General features: G+C 39.5%; 1 pseudogene; it reads right to left on the bottom strand.

Moving 5' to 3' along the window:
• Positions 1 to 357: 357 nt before the first annotated feature.
• Positions 358 to 3,172, bottom strand: LOC142461517 (matrin-3 pseudogene; annotated as a pseudogene).
• Between the last annotated feature and the right edge of the window lie 18,989 nt (positions 3,173 to 22,161).

Raw genomic sequence — 22,161 nt, 5'->3', positions numbered from 1 at the left:
GACAAAATCTAAAGACAATTTCGCAATAGTTCTTATTATCTAAACAACAGCCTGACATAAAAGAAAACTGCACCTGAATTCTAATCCCAATCTTATTAATGAAGTTCTGAAATACAAAATGCAAACGAAAAGCATCAAATTCGAAATAAAAAGTCCGTAACAAGGCTCAGATTAAAATGTGGAATGCTTCAAATGAAAGTAATAAAAATACAATCGGTTTTGTTCTTTATTGAATGGAATCAAAAGTTGACATTTCTTTGAAGTCTGGAACTACTAAATTTTATTTTTCTGAAAGGTTCTAACATCCTTCTTAGTGGTGAGAGTTATCTTAAGTAACTTATGACATCAGCACTCCACACAAAGTTCTTCAGTCTGTTACCATTCTGATAAAACAAAAACTACGCTTCATTAACTTAACTGTATATGCATTTCTGCTATAACATTTAAACACATGAGACAGCTAATATTATTCCACAAAAACAAAAGAGTACAGTATTTTCCTAACTATCAGTACTTTTTTAAAAAAGGTTAACATTATAAACAAAACACAAAACAAAACAAAAAACCCAAAAACCATTATTTTCTTTGAAATCATTAAGCTTCTTGAACATCTCAAGCCTCCTTCTTCAGTCTGCGTTCTTCTGCTAATTTATTCAGAAATTTCTTTAGTTTCTGATAATGAGGAAGGATGCTGCAGTGAGTATTCTTTGCAACGTCTTCATTGGTATAAAAGAGTGAGCGCAGCTTACAGTAAAACCCTGTTTTAGGTATCACATAGTCTATACCAAAAGGAACATTGGGTTGATACGGTCCGATTCTATACTCATCTGGGACTGTATAATCCTCCTTGTTTTCATCATTTTGACCAGCAGCATTTTCACTTGTATCTTTGTTGGGATCATCAGCATTCTCAGCAGATTCGGCGCCTGTCTCTGTACTTTCCCGTTTTTAATTCTATTTTCCAACGCTGCTTCATTTTCTTGATCAAGTTCCTCAATCTTGTCCACCTTTTTAAGTCTTTTCTTTGCTGAAGAACTTCCATCTTTTTGACAGTTTTGTCTGAAGGGTCCTTTTTCCCATCAGAAGTCACATCACCTAAATTAGCAAGGTCAGTCCCATCCCCCACTGAACTGCCACTTTCTAGCAGTGCGGCTGCTTCTTCTTCATCTACAAGTAACTCATCCTCAGATTCAAGAAGCATGCTAGGTTCTTGTTCTGTCTGGTCATCCTGTGTGTCTTTCTCACAGTCTTCCCCTGACTTCTCCTCTGGTTTTTTGCCTTCAGCTGCACTTTCATTCTTCTGGGAACCATCAGTTTTGGATTTCTTATCACTTGGAGACTCTTTACCATCTGGAGAATAAGATCTTTTTCAAGATTTATCTTTTTTCAGTAAGTCAGTGCCTCTGTTGGGAATCCTCAGTACCAATTTTTTGTATTTTTTAGACAGGTCAACTTCACACATCTTCCTTGAAACCACAGAGCCTTTTTCAAACATTGGTCAACCATTGCCATTGCATCTTCTCTGGTTTCCATCTCAATAAAGGCCTGACTTTTCATTCTCATCAAGACATAATTCTTTATTTTCCCATAAGGTTCAGCAAGTGTGAGGACAGCACTGTCAGAATAACCAGAATGATGGGGTAAATTGCTGAGATGTATAACACGTCCAAGCTCTTGCTTTTGATCAAACTTCTGATCTGGTTTTCCTTCGGGATTCTTTTATATTTCTGTGACAAATGAACTCTCACTGGCTTTCCAAATACTAATGCTGGTATAGTTGTATAATAATCCACTGCAGCGTGATCATCTTCTGTGGTTGACATTTCAATAAATGCCTCATTGATTTTATTTAGAATCAGATGATTTGAAATGACTCCAAATGGCTCCACCAGCTGTAAAAGTTGGTACCTCAGGTTTTTTCCCTCACTGAAAATCCATGATGGGAACAACTCGGCTAGTTTCCACTCTGCCTTTCTGCATGTGTCTTGGTCCTTGCAGGTTTCCATTTCCGGCACCCAGATTTCCTCTTGGTCCAACTGCTGGTCCCCCAAGATGAAATGAAGGAGGTGGAGGTCCCAGAATTCCTGGTGCTGGGTTTGTAGACTGCTGCAACATAAATGGATCATCCATTGTATGTCCCGTATCATTGTTAGGATTCCATTCAGGGTAGATTTCAAGAAGAAGCTGGCATCTGCGGCTGTGACTTGCTCCATTGATATGTTGACTCCACTCCTTATTAGAATGCGCTGGCAAATCACAGATAGAGCACAGATGGGGATAACCCTTCGGTAAGAGTCCATGAAAGCCTTCAATATTGCTACTTGGAGGAGCGCCTCTCTTTTTCTCAAAGAGAGATCTCTCTTGTAAGGGGCCAGGACCACGTCCCATTCTCTCATACTCAATGTCAAATTTATGATAGTTATGCGAGGTCTCACCAAAAAAAAGAATCATCCCTACACATTTCTCCATCTCTTAATCTGTCATCTTCATAATTCATTCTGTTGTAATAACCAGATTTTTGGGAACGACTTCCATGGTCATAATCAAGCACTGGGTTGAGACTAGGACCACGATCATCAAAACTAGCTCTTCTAAAGTGCCTTTTTTCTTCCCAATCATCCCTAGGTACTCTGTATGGTGGCTCCCGTGTAGCAGATCTGCCATCTCTACCATAACTCAATGTAGGGCCTTCTTCAGTTCTCCTCCTTTTAAGCTGTAGAAGGATTTGGGGCAGATTCTCAGGAGTAATCTTGTCCTCTGCATAACGACTCAGTTCATCTAAGTCTCTAGCAGACAGACCAAAGCTGGCCAAAATATTACTGGCCTGGTCTGCATCTCCACGGTGTTGAGAAGATAAAGGGAGTGGACCTCTACTTCCAATGTTAAATATAGTCTGCAAATTATGGGAAGAAGTACTAGCAGAAGACAGTGCACTATGAGCTCCTTGTTGATTCAATGAAGAACTCATTCCAAGATTCATTAAACTAGCAAGGTGTGCAGTACCCTGGTTCCTCCTTCCAAGAGATGCTGGCATACTTAAAGACTGGGTAGCAGCAGCAAGAAGGCCTATTCCTGCTGCAGACAGGTCACGCCCATGACCCTGCGAGTCCCTACCGAGAGATGACTGCTGGAATGAGTTGGACATTGTAGAACTATCTCTTGTATATTGTACAGATTAAAAATTTTTTTTTAAGATGGCCAAAAAGAAAGCTCACACTAGAAAGTTAGGTTAACTTTGCTTCAAAAATGGTAACGCCAAGAAAAAGGATCAATAAGGACGGTAGACTCTTCTTCAAGCTGAGAACCAGCAGACAACTCTGAGCCAAAAGGGCCCTTCACACATTTTCGTTGGTTGCAGTAATGCAAACTAGGTCAGTGTCCATAAGAACAAATTGCACAACTCCATACACATAAGACCAAGCAGAGCTTCTTCTGTCTCACCTCTGGCCTCTGTGGACCAGATCCATTCGTGAACATGCACCCACCTAAAGTCAGTCTGTCTGCATTAGTGGGTTCTGCCCACTTCTACTCAACAGGTGGACCCAGGAAGCCACAACAGAGAACACACCAGGGTGGTTTTGGCTACTTTTATTTTCACGCTTTTGTGTTTGGTGCTGGGGAGTAGGCTCCCATGACAGGGACCCTATGCACACAGAACAAAATGTTGCTGCTCCTATGCTATTCTCAAAATTGTTGCTATGGTTTCGCTCATTGCTGCAGCCAGTGTGGCAATCCATCTTAATGAGTACTTTCCTCTTTTTTTCACTGCCCTCCTATTTTATCAAGCATGATATCCCTTTACAAGAACTGATCTATTCTGATAGCACGTCCAAATTATAGAAGATAAAGTCTAGATACTCTCCCTTCTAAGGAGCATTCTGACTATACTTCAGTCAACACAGATTTCTTCGTTCTCTTGTCAGTCCAGGGTAGTTTCAATATTTTTCTCCAGTACCATAATTCAAATGTGGATTCCTCTTCAGTCTTCCTTATTCAATGACCAATTTTCATTTTATTGGGGCTCATACAACCCTTATCACAATCCATACATATATTCATTGTGTCAAGCATATTTGTACATTTTTTGCCATCGCCATTCTCAAAACATTTTCTTTCTACTTAGGCCTTTGGTATCAAATTCTCATTTTTTTTATCCTCCCTCCCCGCCCTCTCCCTCACAAACCCTTGATAATTTATACATTATTATTATTTTGTCATGTCTTACACTGACCAACCTCTCCCTTCACCCACTTTTCTGTTTTCTGTCTCCCAGGGAGGGGTTATATATAGATCCTTGTGATTGGTTCCCCCTTTCAACACCACCTTCCCCCTTCCCTTCTTGTATTGTTACTCTCATTATTGGTCTTGAGGGTTTTATCTGTCTGGATTCCCTGTCACCAGTTCTTTTTTTAAACTTAATTTTAGTGGTTTTATTGACATATAATTCATATATCATACAATTCAATGGTTTAAGCATATTAAAAAGAATTGTGCAATCATCACCGTGAACCACTTTTGAACATTTTCTTCCTTTTTTTAAAATTAGGGTTTTTTTAAACATTATATTAGGGACTCATATGACTCTTATCACAATCCATACACATGCATATATCAATTGTATAAAGCACACCTGTACATTCTTTGCCCTAATCATTTTCCAAGCATTTGCTTGCCACTTAAGCCCATTGCATCAGGTCCTCTTTTTTCCCCTCCCTCCCTGCCTCCCCCTCCTTCATGAGCCCTTGATAATTTATAAATTATTATGTTGTCATATCTTGCCGTGTCCAGCGTCTCCCTTCACCCCCTTTTCTGTTGTCTGTCCCCCAGGGAGGAGGTCACATTTAGATCCTTGTAATCAATGACCAATTTTCACATGCATAAGAGACAGCTGAAAACTGCACCATCTTCCTTATTCAATGTCCAAATTGCATGCATAAGCTCTCAACTTTTTAAAAGGGTTCTTGTATAATAGCTATGCCACGTGCAGTACTTTGCTTGTTTCCTTGACTACTGCTTCCACGAGCATTTACTGTGAATCCATGCAAGATGACCTCTTTGAAGGCTTCACTATTTTCTCCAGGGGTTATCTCTTTGTCCTGTTCTTAAGACCATTTGGTTTTTACATTGTGTTGCGGTCCATACTAAAGATCGCAGCGTTTCATCGTCATCAGCAAGCACTTCAAGTCCTTCTCCCTTTGAGCATCCAAGGTCGGGCCCTCTGTATATGCAGAAAACTCTCCCTCCAGTTCTGGTCCCGTGTCCCTCTGCATATCGTCCCGTTCTTCGGATGATTTCCGCAGTGCACAGATGGGATATATATAGGGAAAGTGCAGAACCACGATATAAAACTCCCGATGTTAAACCACACACCATACCCTTCACTCTGTTCAAATGACTGCACATAGGTCCATGTACAGGTTATATATGAACACATGAAGTGTACTGAAATATGCATTCTATTCAATGCTCTCCACAGTTTGTTAGAATCACCCAAATCAATTTCCCCTGCTGCACATAAAAGACAAGTAAGCATCTTTCAGGTATTTTCTGCTTTCACCCAAGAGTTATCTAATGCCAGCAATGATCTCCCTGTGCCATTGTCTCTTAGGAATGATCCATGACTTTCTGGCAACTACTATTTAGCGTTTAGCTGCAAGTGTTGTTGAATGATCTTCAGAATAATTTCCTATCATGTGATATCAAAGGTATTGTTAGAAAGTTCTGCATTCTGTTGTAACATTTCTTTGGAATGAGTACAAGTATGAGTCTCCTCCAGTCAGTTGCTCGGGTAGCTAGCTGTCTTCCATTTTCTGTGTCCCAGTGCTTTATCAGCTTCTTAAAACATTTCAATATGTATTCTTCCAATTCCTGGATCCTGGTTTTCCACTAATGCTTTTAGTGAACTTTGGCTTTCTTCCTCCCATATCATGGGTCTTATTCTCTTGAAATGAAAAGAAGTTGATCAGTTCTGCTTAATAATTTTGTTTATTTTTTCTATATTCCTTTAATGCATTCAATATTTTAGCCATAGAGTCCTTCAAGCTTGCAACACAAGGCTTTATTTTTTTCTTCAATTTTTTTCAGGTAGAGATGTGCTGAAGTCTTTGCATATTTCATTATAATATCTGACTATATTCTCAAATGGAGCCTTGGAATTTCTTTCATTTGCTTTAGCTATTTTATCCTTAAGTGTACATTTCAGAGCCTCTCTGACACCCACTTTGATCTATTCTTACTTTTATTACTTTTAAAGGATCTTTCTATTTTTATGTACAATATTCTTCACATTCTTTATCTTTCTTGAGATTTTCTCAAAAATTCATGTGAGATATCTTCAAGGTTACACTTTGCTCCTATTTGATTGTTAGTTGTTTCAACCTCCAAGCAAATTGACCCACGAATTTGATGGTCTGGTCCACAGTCGCCAGAACACTCATTTTCACTGTTACTGTTGAGCTTCTCCATCATCTCTTTTCACAGATATCATCAATTTGATTCCATTTGGTAAGTTCCATGGATAAGGTAACTATGTTGTTGAAAATGGTATTTCCAATGAAGTAGTCATTGGTCTTATAAAACGATACCAGAAAATCTCCAGATTGGTTTCTATCCCTAGACCACATTTTCCGACAAATGTCCCTTCATTTTTGTTCCAAATTTTTACTTTGAAATCATCAATAATTATCAATGCATCTTGATTACATGTTTGATTAATTTTGGACTGAAGACATTTGTAAAATTCTTCAGTTTCTTCATCACTAAATTTAGTGGGTAGAACATAAAATTTAATAATAATTGTATCTACAGGAATTTCTTATAAGTCTATAGCTACTATACAGACAACATCTACTTCAAGATAGATCTTAAAATGTCATTTTTGATATTGAATGAAACCGCACTCCTCTTAGATTTGTCATCATGAAATGGTAAAGTATGTAATAGAGCAATTCAAAATGGTCTATTCTAATACCTTTCACTGTCCCATCTTCGTGCATTGAATGTCAGTTTTGACAACTTCGAATTTTCCAGGATTCATGCTTCATGATTCTACATTCTGACTGTGCAAATATGCTTGCAGTTGTTTCTTCTCATTTTCCGCCACTCCCTCATGAGTGAATGAAAGTGCTGGCAGCTTTACTCGGTTTACATCGTATGATCCTTGACCGTGAAAAGGCAGCCCCTCCTCAGTTGTGGTTTCAGTGCGTCCCCATATGAGGAGCTCCTTCTCTGGCAATGTATGTGGCACCCTTTGACTGCTATTCGATAGTTTGTGAAGGCCAACAACTCGGAAATGGACAGGTGATTTATTCTTTGTAGCTTCTTCTTAGTTTCAAAGTTCCACTTCAAATTTTCCACCTCAGGTGAAGCTGCCGATATTTAAAATACCAGTGACAAGCTTCCAGCATCACAGTAATACGTAACACAATGCAGTACAATAACCAGACAGACAAGCAATAATATGTTCCTGTTACATTTTTAAATACACCTTTGGGACCACATAATCAAGATAAAGGAGGCTTGGTAGTGGTGGTGTAGTAGCTACATGAGCTGCTAATCCCAAGGTCGGCAGTTCAGTACCTCCAGTCCCTTCGTATGAACCATGAGGCTGTGTAAACCCATAAAGTTACAGTCTTGGAAGAAGCTCGATACAGACCTATGGGGTAACTATGAGAAAGTTGGTGCAAGGACAATGAGTGGAATACTCAAGGCAGAGGAGAATGTATCATATTTTGGTACCCCTGTATGGAATATCTTTCAGAGTAAGAGGAAGGTGGGAAATGGAAAGGAGGAAGGGGAAACCAAAAATATCAACACATAACCACATTCCCCAGGTGGGTGAACAATAGAAACATGGCATAAGATATGAAAATAATAATAATTTATAATTTATCTAGGGGTCATGGGGCGGGCGTGGGGAGGAGGCAATGAAGAGGAGCTGATACCAAGGGCTCAGTACAAAGTTAATGTCTAGAAAAGAATGATGGCAACATATGTACAAATATTCTTGATACAATTAATGTATGGATTTTATAAGAGCTGTAAGAGTCCCCAATAGAATAATCTTTTAATAAAAAAACAAAACAGACTTGAGCTAAGCAGGGACTAATAATGAATGCAAACTAAACCCCAGGGGGGAAAAGCATATTTTCAGATCAACAACATATTCATTTAAATTATTGATATATGAAGTAATTAGTTATACAGCTTAATTGTATTAATATAAATTGACTACAGAAATCAATACTTTAAAACAGAGTGCTCCCATAACATAAACAAGCAAACAAATAAATAAAATGTATTAGACCAATTATGCAGGGCAATGAATTACTTAAGGCAGTGAGTTATTTAATTTCACTATTCCAGCTGTTCTTTGAAATGTCCATCAAACAACCTTTGCTTAAGAAAAGACAGATTAAGGAACTGGGATAATTCACTTGTGAGGGATTGTGTACAGGATTCATGGTGATCGCCATCCTCCAAATCACCACCAAGGTCACTGCCACTGAGTTAATTCTGACTCAAAGTGACTCTATCGGACTGATAAAAACTGCCCCATGTGGGTTTTCAAGGCTGTAAATCCATGAGGACACAGCAAACCTCCTATTGTCCCTCTGGACACCTGGTGGTTTAGAACTGCTGACCCTGTGGCTAGCAGCCCACCACACGCCTCACTATGCCACCAGGGGCTCCTTGATGCTGTATAAAGTGAATGCTCTGAGAAAAAAGAAACAAGGATCTCATTACCAGCAATAATCAGGAGTGGAGTGAGCCTGTGGTCCTCAACATCCCTGCACAGCTAACCTCCCTGATCCAGGAAACAGCTGTGACACTGGAGGATTGACTGGGGGCAGCAGCAGAAGAACCAGAAGCTAGAGTGTGGGCAAGAATGGTAGATTTCCCAGTCCATATAGGAAGTAAAAGTGAACAACTTGGGGGCAAAGAGGAGAAATATGGGGCTTTCTACTCCCATAGTGTTACAGTCTCAAAGGGGTTGTTCTGCCCTTTTGTTTACAATTGCTCTGAGTTGGCATGGACACGCTGGCAGTGAACTTCATTAGATTTTTGGTTTGGGCAGAAGACTGACTTATAGAGTGGAATGCCCCTAAGCACTTATTTCAGGGAGCTAGGTTTGTGACCCATGGAGCAAAAGGCCAGAGCCACAGGGTTGAGACTTAAAGTGGTATGGCATAACCTCCAGGCATGCATTAGCAGCCATAAAAGAACATTGAAATCTGTATGGCTATTGAACAACTGTGTCCTAAGCATTTCTCCACTGAATTGCAACCAGTTACCTTCCTTAATAAGGTCTCATAATCCTGAGCATCGTCTGTGAGTTTTGTGTGGCAATTGCAAAGAATTATTAAACCAGTAGCTTAAAAGTAGAGTGCTGTGTAAAACAGAACAATTCAAGAGAGTTACAAAATGCCCATGATCCAGCCAGGGCTCCAGGTTAGCTAGGAATCTGTGTAGTAGTGGTAAACTATGTGTTAAAACTCTGGACTGCTATAACTTAGAAAATAAAATGTGTTTTATAAGAATTTATACATTTGGATAAAGAGCTCCTTGGACTAAATTTTATGTGTTGGCTGATTTTTTATTACATACCCTAAGATACTACAAGAAAGATATATGCATTAAAAATGGAAGCAGAGGGATATTTGAAAGAAGAGTAGAAAATGGGTGGAAAGAGGAAGGGACAACAGAAAGTAATTGTGATACTGATTTTTATAATACTGGATAATAAACCTCATCAATTTTCCAGGAAATAATATTAGGGGAAGTTCTGAAAGCTTAAAATATAAATAGCTGATTCTGATCAACTTACTGAAAACAAAATGATATACATTCAAAATTTACCCAGAGATAGGTTTAAAAGTCTTTGAAATATTTTCTGATGCCTTTGATGAGAAATACCAGGAAAGATTAGTGAAACAATGATGGCTAAATAATTGAAGTCAAGAGACATGAAAGAAAACAGATTGGGGAACTGTTTCCATGAAAGTCAATGGGATGCTTCCTATCCACATCATAAGTAGCCTAATCAGTGTTTATTCAGAAAAACTTGAACATAACAATTAATTTTGAAAATTACAATTAATTCTGAAGTTGCATTTTACCTCCACCTGTCAGTCAGTTTGTCGTAAGGTGGTGGCTTTGATGTTGCCATGATGGTGGAAGCGATGTCACTGGTATTCCAAATGCCAGCAGAGTCACCCACAATGAATTGGTTTCAGTGTCCCTCCCAGATTAAGAACAGAGCCGGCTGTCCTCTGCTGAGAAATTGGATACTGAAAACCTTATGCTTAGCTTCTAAGCATTACTGAAGGCCTAACAAAAAGAAGCAGAACCTTGTCAGAGATCGTGGCAGATATATCCCTCATGTTAAAAGGCACTCAGCATGTGACTGCAGCATGTGACTGAGGAAGAGCTGCTATCAAAGTCAAGTGCAATCTAATGATGTCAAGGAAGTAAAGCCTGCGGGAGTAGAGCCGTTGGGACCTTCATTTGCTGATGGGGCACAATTCAAATGAGAAGAAACAGTTGTGAAAATCTACAAGCCGTCAGAACTTTGAGTGTATGAAGTATTGATCTAGTAAAAAATGAAGCATCAAAATTGAAATGAAATTCATGTAGTTCCTAAATGCTTCCTCCCCCCACTATCAAGATCCCAATTCTACCTCACAAATCTGGCTAGACTAGAGAATGTACACTGGTACATATAGCAACTGGAAACACATTTGATCCTGGACACTTGACCCCTTCAGGACCAGGAGTGAGACTGGCGATACCTGGAGGGTGGAGGGAAGGTGGGGCAGAAACGGGGAACCAATTACAAGGATCTACATATAACCTCCTCCCTGGGGGATGGACATCAGAAAAGTGGGTGAAGGGAGATGTCGGACAGTGTAAGATATGACAAAATAATAATAATTTATGAATTATGAAGGGTTCATGAGGGAGGGAGCATGGGGAGGAAGGGGGTAAAATGAGGAGCTGATATTACGGTCTCAAATAGAAAGTAAATATTTTGAGAATGGTGATGGCAACAAATGTTCAAATGTACTTGACACAATGTATGTAGGAGTGGATTGTGATAAGAGTTGTATGAGCCCCCAATAAAATGATTAAAAACATATCACAAAAGATGAAGCCAAATAATGCCTCTGGAAAATATTACTGTGGCAGTTTAATGAACTCAATGTGAGTGAACAGGTCTACTCTAGTCTGTCAATCAGATCAAAGTCAATGAGGCCTCTGTGTGGACATGGCCTTCTCCTGAAGATTCGGGGATCTCCTGGCTTCCTTCATGCAGGTGGAACACACTTTCTGCTTCACATTCCTATTGACAAGCCACTTGGAGCTACGCTGATGGAGCTGGAGCCCTGGAGCTGAAGGAGACATGTGGAGAGCCATGCCAGTGCTGAAATGCTTCCACCGCCACTGGATCCACAAAACTTTCCACCCATTGGCCTATGATCTACTGGCATTCGGGATCATTGCATGCCAATACGTGAGTCTGAAGAGGAATTTATATACTGGTTTCAGACATATGGGATAATATCGGACTCATGGACTTCATCTGGACTGGGCTGGGATTTTTTTCTCAATATACAATTACTCTTTGATATATACACATATGAGTGTCTATGAACTTGTTTCTCTAGAGAACGCAGACTAAAACAATTACCTATTGTATTGTGGTCTATTTATATCCTACATTTAAGAAGCAAGAGAAGGAGTATTGAATGTTTATGATATTGTTTAGATTTTCTGGACCTTAACTAGATCGGGAGCCACACATTTCACAGACATAATTTCCTGAATCATTGCATTTCCCTTTGCAATCCAGTTTATGAATATTCAAAGTATTTATTTCTTACATATCTATCTATTCTTTCTCTTAGTACCCTAAACAAACTCATAAAATGTACAACAATGTAATTTTTGTGATTGAATATTTTATATATTATAACTTTCTCATTGAGTTTATTAGCTCCCCCTTCATGATATTAATTCATAGTCAATATTTAGTAGCCAGCTAATTTTAAATTATTGATTGCATATAACTTTATTGAATTAGTGCAATATTAATATTAAACTAGAACAAAAGCCCTATTATTCTGCACATATAACAAAAGCATTTATCTGTGATATATATTGTCTTGGCAGTAATGTTTCACTTAAGGTTGTTAGTAGAAAAGTATACCGTAATGGAAATTAGTAGATTTTATAAAACATGGGTTTATGATAGATAATTGGTATAATTATAATAGATAATTCATTTAATTGTAAATATTAACAATAATTTTTTAAATATCTCTGGTCTATAGAAATTGATTAATTTAGCCAACATCTTGTTTACATGATCTCACTAAAATTTTGATAGATTTTCTAATTTTAAAAATACAGTATTACATTCAGAAAGGAAAGTTACAACACTAATTCCACAGTTTTTCTTGACCTACGATACCTACAATACTGGGCCTAGCTAACTCCAATTATGATCTGTTTCCTTAGTTTAATATTTACCCACACTGTCCCCACATCAAAATAAGCCATGGTTAGGATTCTCATTTTTCATGTAGTTAAACCATTTGGATGTACTCAGTTGGATTGTGCTTAGCTGTGCTGCTGGAAACTGTAGTACTAATATTTTAAGTACCAGCAGTGTCACCCATAATGGACAGATGTCAATGGAGCGAGGAATAAAGAACAAGCAGACCATGTCTGAAAGAAGTAAATGAAAACCTATATATATCATGGAGCCTCTGAGGTTGAAGAGCAGTTCAAATACAACTGTTCTAGAGTTGCCCACTGTAAGCACTGCTGACCTCAATGACTTGTGTTAAGCAATGCTGTCAGGAGCTTCGTGAACTAATGGTACATAAATCCAAACGAGAAGAAATGGTTACAGTCATGAATGATCATAACATGGAATGTACAATGTAGGGAAACTAGAAGTTATAAAAAATGACATGGAAAGATACCAAGCGATATCTTGGGTTTTAGTGAGCTGTAATTGACTGATATTATTGATTTTGAATCAATCATATGGTTAATTATGTCAAGAATGGTAAATTCAAAGGAATGCGGTCCAATTGGTCATCAGACCGTTACTTGGAGATGGCCACCTGGGGGCAACCTCAGGAGAAGCCTTTCAGCAAGTCCCAGAGAAATCCCCCCAGGAGTCGTTGGCTTCTAGAACCCAGATGTTCAACAGGAAAGCTAAGTGCACCAATGTTTTCTCCCACTTTCTTCTTTCTCAGTGAAGTGGGACAGCAGCAGCCCAGGCTGCCATTTTCTCACGCCTTAATTGATGGCGGCCTGAGCCACTCCAAGCGTTTCACTCCTCTCCCGGCACCAGGACCAGATCCATCTCAAAACCCACCCCAAGCGACTCATCTTGCTGGTTCCCAGACACCTCCATGGAGGAGGGACTGTGCGGGTAGCCTGGTGCAGATTTTCCCACAGGTCCAAAAATCAATTTCTACCCTTTTCCTAAATTCTCTGTTTCCCTGAACCTCCATTCCCTAAACACTTCTCCCATCACACCCATGTGCGTGGTAGTCTGCGGGCCCTCACAGCCAAGGAGGTGACAGTGTCCATCCAAACCACCAGTTTATATTGTTCTTCTCAGCCTTTGCATTCAACTTTTATTTTATTGCAAATTAGTCTCTATCTCTTTTGACTCCTACGTCGTGGCCACTGCTCCTTCCAGGTAGACACAGGTAAATCCAGGTCCCTGAAGTCACAGACCCACCCACATTCTCGCCTCCATAGCAACAAAGCACAGTTACCACATCTAAAAAGGTTTAGAGGGTGTCCCACCTAAATCTCAAGTCTATTTTTGGCTTCTCTGCTTTTGCTTCCCCCATTATTTTATGGTGAATCTATCCATACCCCCTTTTTACTCCCACATTCTCTCTTTCATGGCTCCATGTCCCGCTTCTGCCGATCCTCCCACATTCCCTTCAACCAAATTCCTTCATTCAAGTTCCAGTGCAACAGTATCTCCTGCCCCAGCACCGAGCAGCTGGCCTAGCCACTGCAGAGCACACAGAAACCTCCACCCAACCCATGTAACCCAGCCACTCAACTCACCAGCCTCTGAGAACATTGCATGAACTGAACACGGCTTGGAAAACCACACCCAGTCTCCCTCATAGTCCAAGCAAAGCTTTGCAATTCCTTTTATTCTTCTATCATTTTTGAACCCCCACACAGCCCTCTGAGCTAACCCCTGAGTGCAAACAAGCTTCCCAGGCAGATATAGGTAAAGCCGGGCCCCTGGAAACATATCCTCACACATTCATTTTCTCATAGCCACAGATCTCCGAAACAACATACAACCCAAGACCCCAGCTATTTTTGCTAGCCTCTTCCCCAATTTCTTTGTTGGCCTTCCTCACTTCTAGCACCTTCCTCTCATCTCTATTTTCTTTCTCCTTCTCTTCTCTCCTATTCTATTTCTTCTTCTAAATACACATACACACACATGAAGAGGTATCCACAAATTTTTTTTCCAAAGCTATTTATTTATTTATTTATTTTTCATTTCTTTATTATTATTTTTTTTAACAATTTATTGGGGCTGATACAATTCTTATCAAAGTTCATACATATACATACATCAGTTGTATAAAGCACATCTGTACAGTCTTTGCCCTAATCATTTTTTTTCTCTTTTCTTTTTTTACATTTTATTAGGGACTCAAACAACTCTTACCACAATCCATACATATACATACATCAATTGTATAAAGCACATCCATACATTCCCTGCCCCAATCATTCTCAAGGCATTTGCTCTCCACTTAAGCCCCTTGCATCAGGTCCTCTTCCCCCCCCCCTCCCTCCCCACTCCCCCCTCCCTCATGTGCCCTTGGTAATTTATACATCGTTGTTTTGTCATATCTTGCCCGATCCGGAGTCTCCCTTCCCCCCTTCTCTGCTGTCCCTCTCCCAGGGAAGAGGTCACATGTTGATCCTTGTAATCAGTTCCCCCTTTCCAACCCACTCACCCTCCACTCTCCCAGCATCGTCCCTCACACCCTTGGTCCTGAAGATATCATCCACCCTGGATTCCCTGTACCTCCAGCCCTCATATGTACCCGTGTACAGCCTCTGTCCTATCCAGCCCTGCAAGGTAGAATTCGGATCATGGTAGTTGGGGGGAGGAAGCATCCAGGATCTGGGGGAAAGCTGTGTTCTTCATCGATATTACCTCACACCCTAATTAACCCATCTTCTCTCCTAAACCCCTCTATGAGGGGATCTCCATTGGCCGACACTTGGGCCTTGGGTCTCCACTCTGCACTTCCCCCTTCATTTAATATGATATATATACATATATACATATACATATATACGTATACACATATATACACATACATACACACACTTATATCTTTTTTTTTTTTTGCATGATGCCTTATACCTGGTCCCTTGGGCACCTCGTGATCGCACTGGCCGGTGTGCTTCTTCCATGTGGGCTTATTTGCTTCTGAGCTAGATGGCCGCTTGTTCACCTTCAAGCCTTTAAGACCCCAGACATTATCTCTTTTGATAGCCAGGCACCATCAGCTTTCTTCACCACATTTGCTTATGCACCCATTTGTCTTCAGCGATCCTATCGTGGAGGTGTGCAATCAATGATATGATTTTTTGTTCTTTGATGCCTGGTAACTGATCCCTTTGGGACCACTCGATCACACAGGCTGGTGTGTTCTTCCATGTGGACTTTGTTGCTTCTGAGCTAGATGGCCACTTGTTTATCTTCAAGCCTTTAAGACCCCAGTCACTATCTCTTTTGATAGCCGGGCACCATCAGCTTTCTTCACCACATTTACTTGTTCACCCACTTTGGCTCCAGCCATTGTGTTGGGAGAGTGAGCATCATAGAGTTCCAATTTAATAAAAGAAGGTATTCATGCATTGAGGGAGTGTTTGAGTAGAGGCCCAAGGTCCTTCCGCCACCTTAATACTTGACCTATAAATATAGACAAATAGATCTATTTCCCCATCCTCCTATATATATTTGCATGTACATGTCTTTGTCTAGACCTCCATGAATGCCCTTTGACTCCTAGCTCTTTCCTCCATCTCCCTTGACTTTCCTCCTGCCCTACTACCATGCTTCGTCGCCACCTGGGCTAGAGTATACCTCTTCCTTATCACCATCAAAGGACTCTCCATTATACTTAATGCATTTGTCAAATCTGCAATTCCATTTTTGGAAACATTTTTCCAAATCATCTGTTTGGATGGCTGACAGCACCACCCTCGTGTTCTTCACCACATCTGTGTCAATAAATCAACTGCCCTTTCATATCCCTCTTTATTTGTGGAAACAAAGCGAAGTCACAAAAGCATTGAGTGAGTCAGGTGAGTAAGGTCATGGGGCAAGAGAGGCGTGCTGGTTTTGGTCAAAAACTGGTGCAGTGAGATGCCTGAGTGAGCAGGTGCATTGTCAAGGTGGCAAATCCAGTCCCTGTCTGCCACATATGAGGCCTATTTTTGTTCCACAGTGTTGCGAAATCTATTCAGAACCTCTAGATAGAACACTTTATTAACAGTGTGACCTGGTCGAATAAACTCCAAATGCACTATGAGTTGACATTTTCATCCATTTGGGAAGTTGATGGACATCCAGAAAGAAGTTTGTCATCAATCAATACCATACCTTTTTTTGAAATGAGAAAGCCAAGTATACCATTTGAGTCTTTCCCAGAGTGCTATTTTTGTAAGCTGGGTTCAAAATCACAATAGTTTCTGCAGCAGTTTTTCTGAGCAGGAAACAAAATTTCACACCCGCACAGCATTCTTCTAAATTGGCCATCACAAAAAAATGAATTTTTGAGCAAAACTGCTTTATGAAAAACATCATTGATACCAAAGAGAAGCTAACCTGCCAATGACCTTGGATGCACAGACTCAGAAGGAGCTTCTCAATGCTTGTCTAGCAGGAAAAACGGGTACTATGAAAGCTTTGTCCTGTGGATATTTTTTTTCCTTTTGGGGGGCCGGTCTACCCCCTTGTATATACACATACACAGGTACAGACACATAATCCTCTTCTCTTGGCCCAATACATGCTCATTTTCTTGTGCTACCCTTCTCACCATCTCCTCTTTCTATTGCTCGTCCTTTCAAAGGAATATCCTTCCACATTAACTATTAAATCTTAAAGTGCAATTTTCCATTATTTAAACATGTCTCTGGTCTATCCAGAAGGCCACTTATTATTACTATTGTTACTTATACTTTACCCCCTCTCATCTATCGCTCCTAAATTCCCCCACTTACCTTTATCTTTATTTTCAATTTTGCTTCCTACTATTTCTATGTCCTGTTAAGCCTCTCTTCTTTAACTCTACACAGCCAATTCACCACCCGCCAACTCATCCGTCTACACATTACTAAAGCTACACCACAATATAGCAGTCAAGTGCGGTGTCAAAAAAAAATCAAACACGTGAAAATCACCAAAACCCAATGGATTATTTCAAAATGATGCCCTGGCACTACCAAAAATAGAATTCAAACAAGCAGTTGATGTTTAAGGCCCTTCAATATATAATCATGAAAATAACATAAGAAATATCAAAAGCTCATATCCAAAGAATCTCAGAAACTAAACAAGATGACATAAACAAACAACATTATAAAACACCTACCTGAGGAATAAAATGGAAGAAACCAAATAGCTATCAGTGAACTTGAATAAATCAATCTGATTAGAGTTGATGAAAGAAACAAGCAACTAAAAAGTGAAATAATGCAAAGAAATTCTGAGGATGATTTGGGACTTTATCAACAGAAACAATTTATGTCTCACCAGGATCCCAGAGTAAGAAGAAAAATCTACAGAGTTCATCATGAGAGTAAGTAACATATAATGTATATTTTATGCTACACATCTACTGAAGCATGGTTATGAAAATAAATTTGTGTTTTTTCAAATTTGTAACAAAATTAGATAGTAAAAGTACATAAATAGTACAATTAATATTTTTTATTATCAAGGCACTTTAAGGAATCTTCTTAAACTTATATTCCAACAAAACCATTTATCTTCCATTCTTGAAAACTTAACGCTGACATATCTTCGTGACATTTAAATATATAGAAAATTAATTAAATGTCAAAATATTTGCATGGATTTGTATAGTCTCTTAAAATTTCTCATATCATTTCATTACTAATTATTTATGGTTCAATATTAGGTTTTTGGCATATAAAGAAAATTAGGTAAATGACTTACACATTAGGAAAAACTGCTGCAAAAAACTTCTTTAAAGTGATTGTTTAAGCACTTGGTTAATACAGTGTTTGTTTAAGAGTAATGGTATTGTGTTAGTCTGGGTGCTTTAGAGGAACAAATCCACAGAAACTCATTTATAAGAGTTTTATATAAAGGTTAAGTGCGCATCAAGAAAACATCCCAACCCAGTGCTGCCCAACCTCACAAGTCCAACATTAACGTATTAACTCTTATGTCTGAAAACATTCCAACCCAGTGCTGGCCAAGCCCACAAGTCCAACATTAACCCATTAACCCAATCCTCCTCCATCTTGCAAAACAGACACAACAATGCCAACTGCAAGAGGAAAGCCGAGTCAGTGCATGTTTAAACATCTCAGCACTGGCAGGGGTCTCCATACGGGTGCTCCGGCACCCAAGGTTGCGTCAAGGTAGATAAATGTGACTTCTCATTGGGGATGTCTTTCAGGAAGTCAGCCTTGTCAGCTGAAGCAGGGAACTGGCTAAGGCAGCTTCACTCTGGTGCGACCATCACAAACAAGAGACCTGAGAACTAGAAAGGCGAGGCTCACCGAGCCATTTGTCTCTCCACGCTTCAATTAACCCTATTTGTGTGTATTGTCCAGGTTGGCACAATAAACTAACTAACTCATATATGAAGGAATAATTTGTATAGCCTCACATGCATGGAAAAGCTGGGCAATGAATAAATAAGACTATAGAACAATTGTGACTTTTGAATTATGGGTCAACAAAAAAAAGAACAAAACCTTTAATGAAGTGGATGCAACAATGTGTTCAATCATAGAAAAATAAGAAAGATCAGGGAAAGATTTCAAGGTGGATGAATTCTTAATACTTTGGAAATGGAAAAAATTGTTCTACATATTTATATATCATCTCTACCCTTCTGGTATCTCTATTCCCATTCCTGCTCCCAGATTCACCGGGATCTCTTATCTGTACCTGTACACTCTCTGGTCTAACCCACAGTGAAAGGAAGTACTGGGGTCATGATAGTGGGGGGTGAGGACTCCTCAAGGGACCAGAGGAATATTGTGTATTTTATTGGTGCTTTACTGCACCCTGTGGACTCATCTCTTCTTTGTGACCCCTCTGTGAGGGGATGTCTCATTGTCTACAGATTTGGGGTCTCTGTTCTAATCTCCCTCATTCTGAACACTCTGAGTTTTGTTTGCTTCTGATAATTCTTCTGATGCCCGTCACCAGGTCCCATTGGGCTTTTTGCTTCTCTGCTAGATGGCTGCTCGTTTAACTTCAAGCCTTTAAAATGCTTTATCTTTTTATAGCCAGATACCATCTGCTTTTTTCACCACATTTGCTTATGCACCCATTTCGTGTTCAGCAATTGTGCCAGGAGGGTGATCATCACAGAATTCCAATTTGTTATAACAAAGTGTTATTGCATTGAGGGTGGGTATGAGCAGAGGTCCCAAGTCTGTCCACTACCTCAGTGTATTGCTGTACAAATATATGTACGTAAGCCAATACCTCTATTTTTATGAATTTATACACACACCTATGCTTATACCTCTATCCATAGCTTTGCTTCCTAGACCATTCCTCTGTTTCCTTTTACCTTCCTCTTGACCCACCACCATGCTCGCCCTACTTCCCCTCTTAGTAATATCTCTCACCTAGATTGCTGTTGCTCTAACACCCGCAGGATCTCTGTTGTTGATGTTGATTCCCTAGTTGTTCCCCTGGCTATGGCGTTATTTGTTCGCTGCTCCCATCCCTTTCCTCCTTCTCCCCGAAGTCCCATTGTGTTTTCCCCGGGCTTGCTTCACATGCCTATCTTATATACATAAGCAAACCAACAATGACATAGACCAAACAAAAAGAAAACAAAAGACTAAAAAAAGAAAAAAGAAGAAGAAAAGGAAAAAGATCACACATAATTCTAGGTCTATCTGCTGACTTTTATGACTACCTCTTCACTCAATTTGGGGGAATTCCGGGAGCTGCCCCTCCTAGCCTGAAGTCTATATTGGGGGCTCTTTAGCGGATTTGTGGCTTGGCCTTGTTCCCATTGCTGATCTGCTATATTTGCTTCTTGATTCACCATGCTGCAAGGGATTCAGACTGAACTAACTCGTTGCCACGTGTCCCTAGTATTGTCCTCTGTCGTGGTTTGGTCCAGTCAGGGTACAACATGCCTTGAGCTGTTGTTGGCTCTACAGTCCTCTGTGTGCAATAGCAGCTCCATGCAGGGACCCCATCCTCCAGGCTCGGTGTGCCAGTATGGGGTCTAGACTGCCCCTTTCTATTTTTCCTTCTTGGTTTGTTTCCATGTAGGCGTGGCATGCCAGCCCCTCTCACTACCTGTAGGTTTAGTGCTATTCTCTGTTGCACATACCTTTGAACAACAGAGATAATAGTGACCATTATACCAATGGTATCAAAAAGTATTTAGTACATACAGTAATTACAAGAGGAATTGTTATAATGAAGTAGTGTATGAGATAAAGTTTAGTGCCTATTTTATACAATTATACAATTATAACTTAAATGAGCAATTAAATCAGTGACCTACTTATTCCCCTGTCCCTGCTTAGTAGTATAAGATCCCTTATTATCATTTTCCAAAGTTACTGTAGGTTTTACAGATTAAATTTATGTAAAATATGGCCCAGATAACTATGTTTATTTTTAATTTGTAATATAGCTAAATGAAAAAGACAAAAGGCATAAAACCACTTTGAATTTATGAGATGACTCAGCAATTTAAAATCATCAGAAAGCACTTTGTGTAAATTATTTAGAACAAATAATCAACAAAGCAGGGGAAAGTCTATAGATGATCAAGAATTAATATTTCAAAATAAATTATTTGAATTCTACAAATGTTTTAACATTGTACATATAATGGAAAAAATCATAATTGCAATAATTTTATGTAGCAGAGCATTATATATTATAAAATGATGATTTCCCTACATAAACAATAAACAATCAAATAAACTCTCATCAAGTTGATTCTGACTCTTAGTGACTCTATAAGATACAGTAGAACTATTGATTTTTGAAAACTGTAACTTTATAGGAAGGTGGTGGCTTTAATTGCTGGTCTTGCAATTAGCAGACCAACTTGTAACAAACACCGTACAAGGGAAAAATAAAAGAGAAAGTTAGAAATTATATATTTAGTTAGTGCTTTTATGTCGGTGGGTCTTTTATGTAAGTGACCACTCGTAACCACACTTTGTACAACAGAAAATGAAACATTGTTTTGTCCTGGGTTATTCTCACATGATATTTCTTTCCTGTGTTTGAGTGCATGGTTGCAACGACTGTGCCAATTCGTTGTACGAAGGGTTTTCTTTTTCAGTGACCATTCACCAACCATGATGTCCTGCGCCTTGCTTCCAGAAGTATCATTCCAGTTGTATTGTTCCAGCACAGATCTATTTTATTCTCCCGGAAGTCCATGCCATAGTTCATATTCTTCACAAACACCATAATACAAAACATCCGCTTTTCGTAAGTCTTCCCTATTCATTCATGTAAAACAGCTTTCACATGCACAAGGGCCACTTGACAATATGGTGGTTTGTTTCATACATGTTAGCGAGGCAGACACTGGCCAGGGAAGAAGGGCTAATAATGGAAGGTGTATGTGGTGGCGTGTCTCCTCTTTGTAACCTACCACTCCAGCTCAAAGGGCAGAATAAAGCGCATTGCTTTTTTGTCGTTACTTCTTGTTTTGTTGATTTATTTCCAGGAGTTTTATTGGCATATAATTCGCATAGCATGCAATTCAATAGTACGATCCCATCGAGATTCACGTACAATCGTCACCACAATCGGTTTTAGAACATTCCCTTCATTCTTGTCCTCATTGTCATTAGCTCTCAGTGGAAGAGCCCTCAGGT

The sequence above is a fragment of the Tenrec ecaudatus genome, chromosome 11 (genome assembly GCF_050624435.1).
Source record: "Tenrec ecaudatus isolate mTenEca1 chromosome 11, mTenEca1.hap1, whole genome shotgun sequence".
Lineage (NCBI taxonomy): Eukaryota > Metazoa > Chordata > Mammalia > Afrosoricida > Tenrecidae > Tenrec > Tenrec ecaudatus.
The sequence above is the reverse complement of the archived record's forward strand: the minus strand, read 5'-3'. Positions and strand labels throughout refer to the sequence as shown.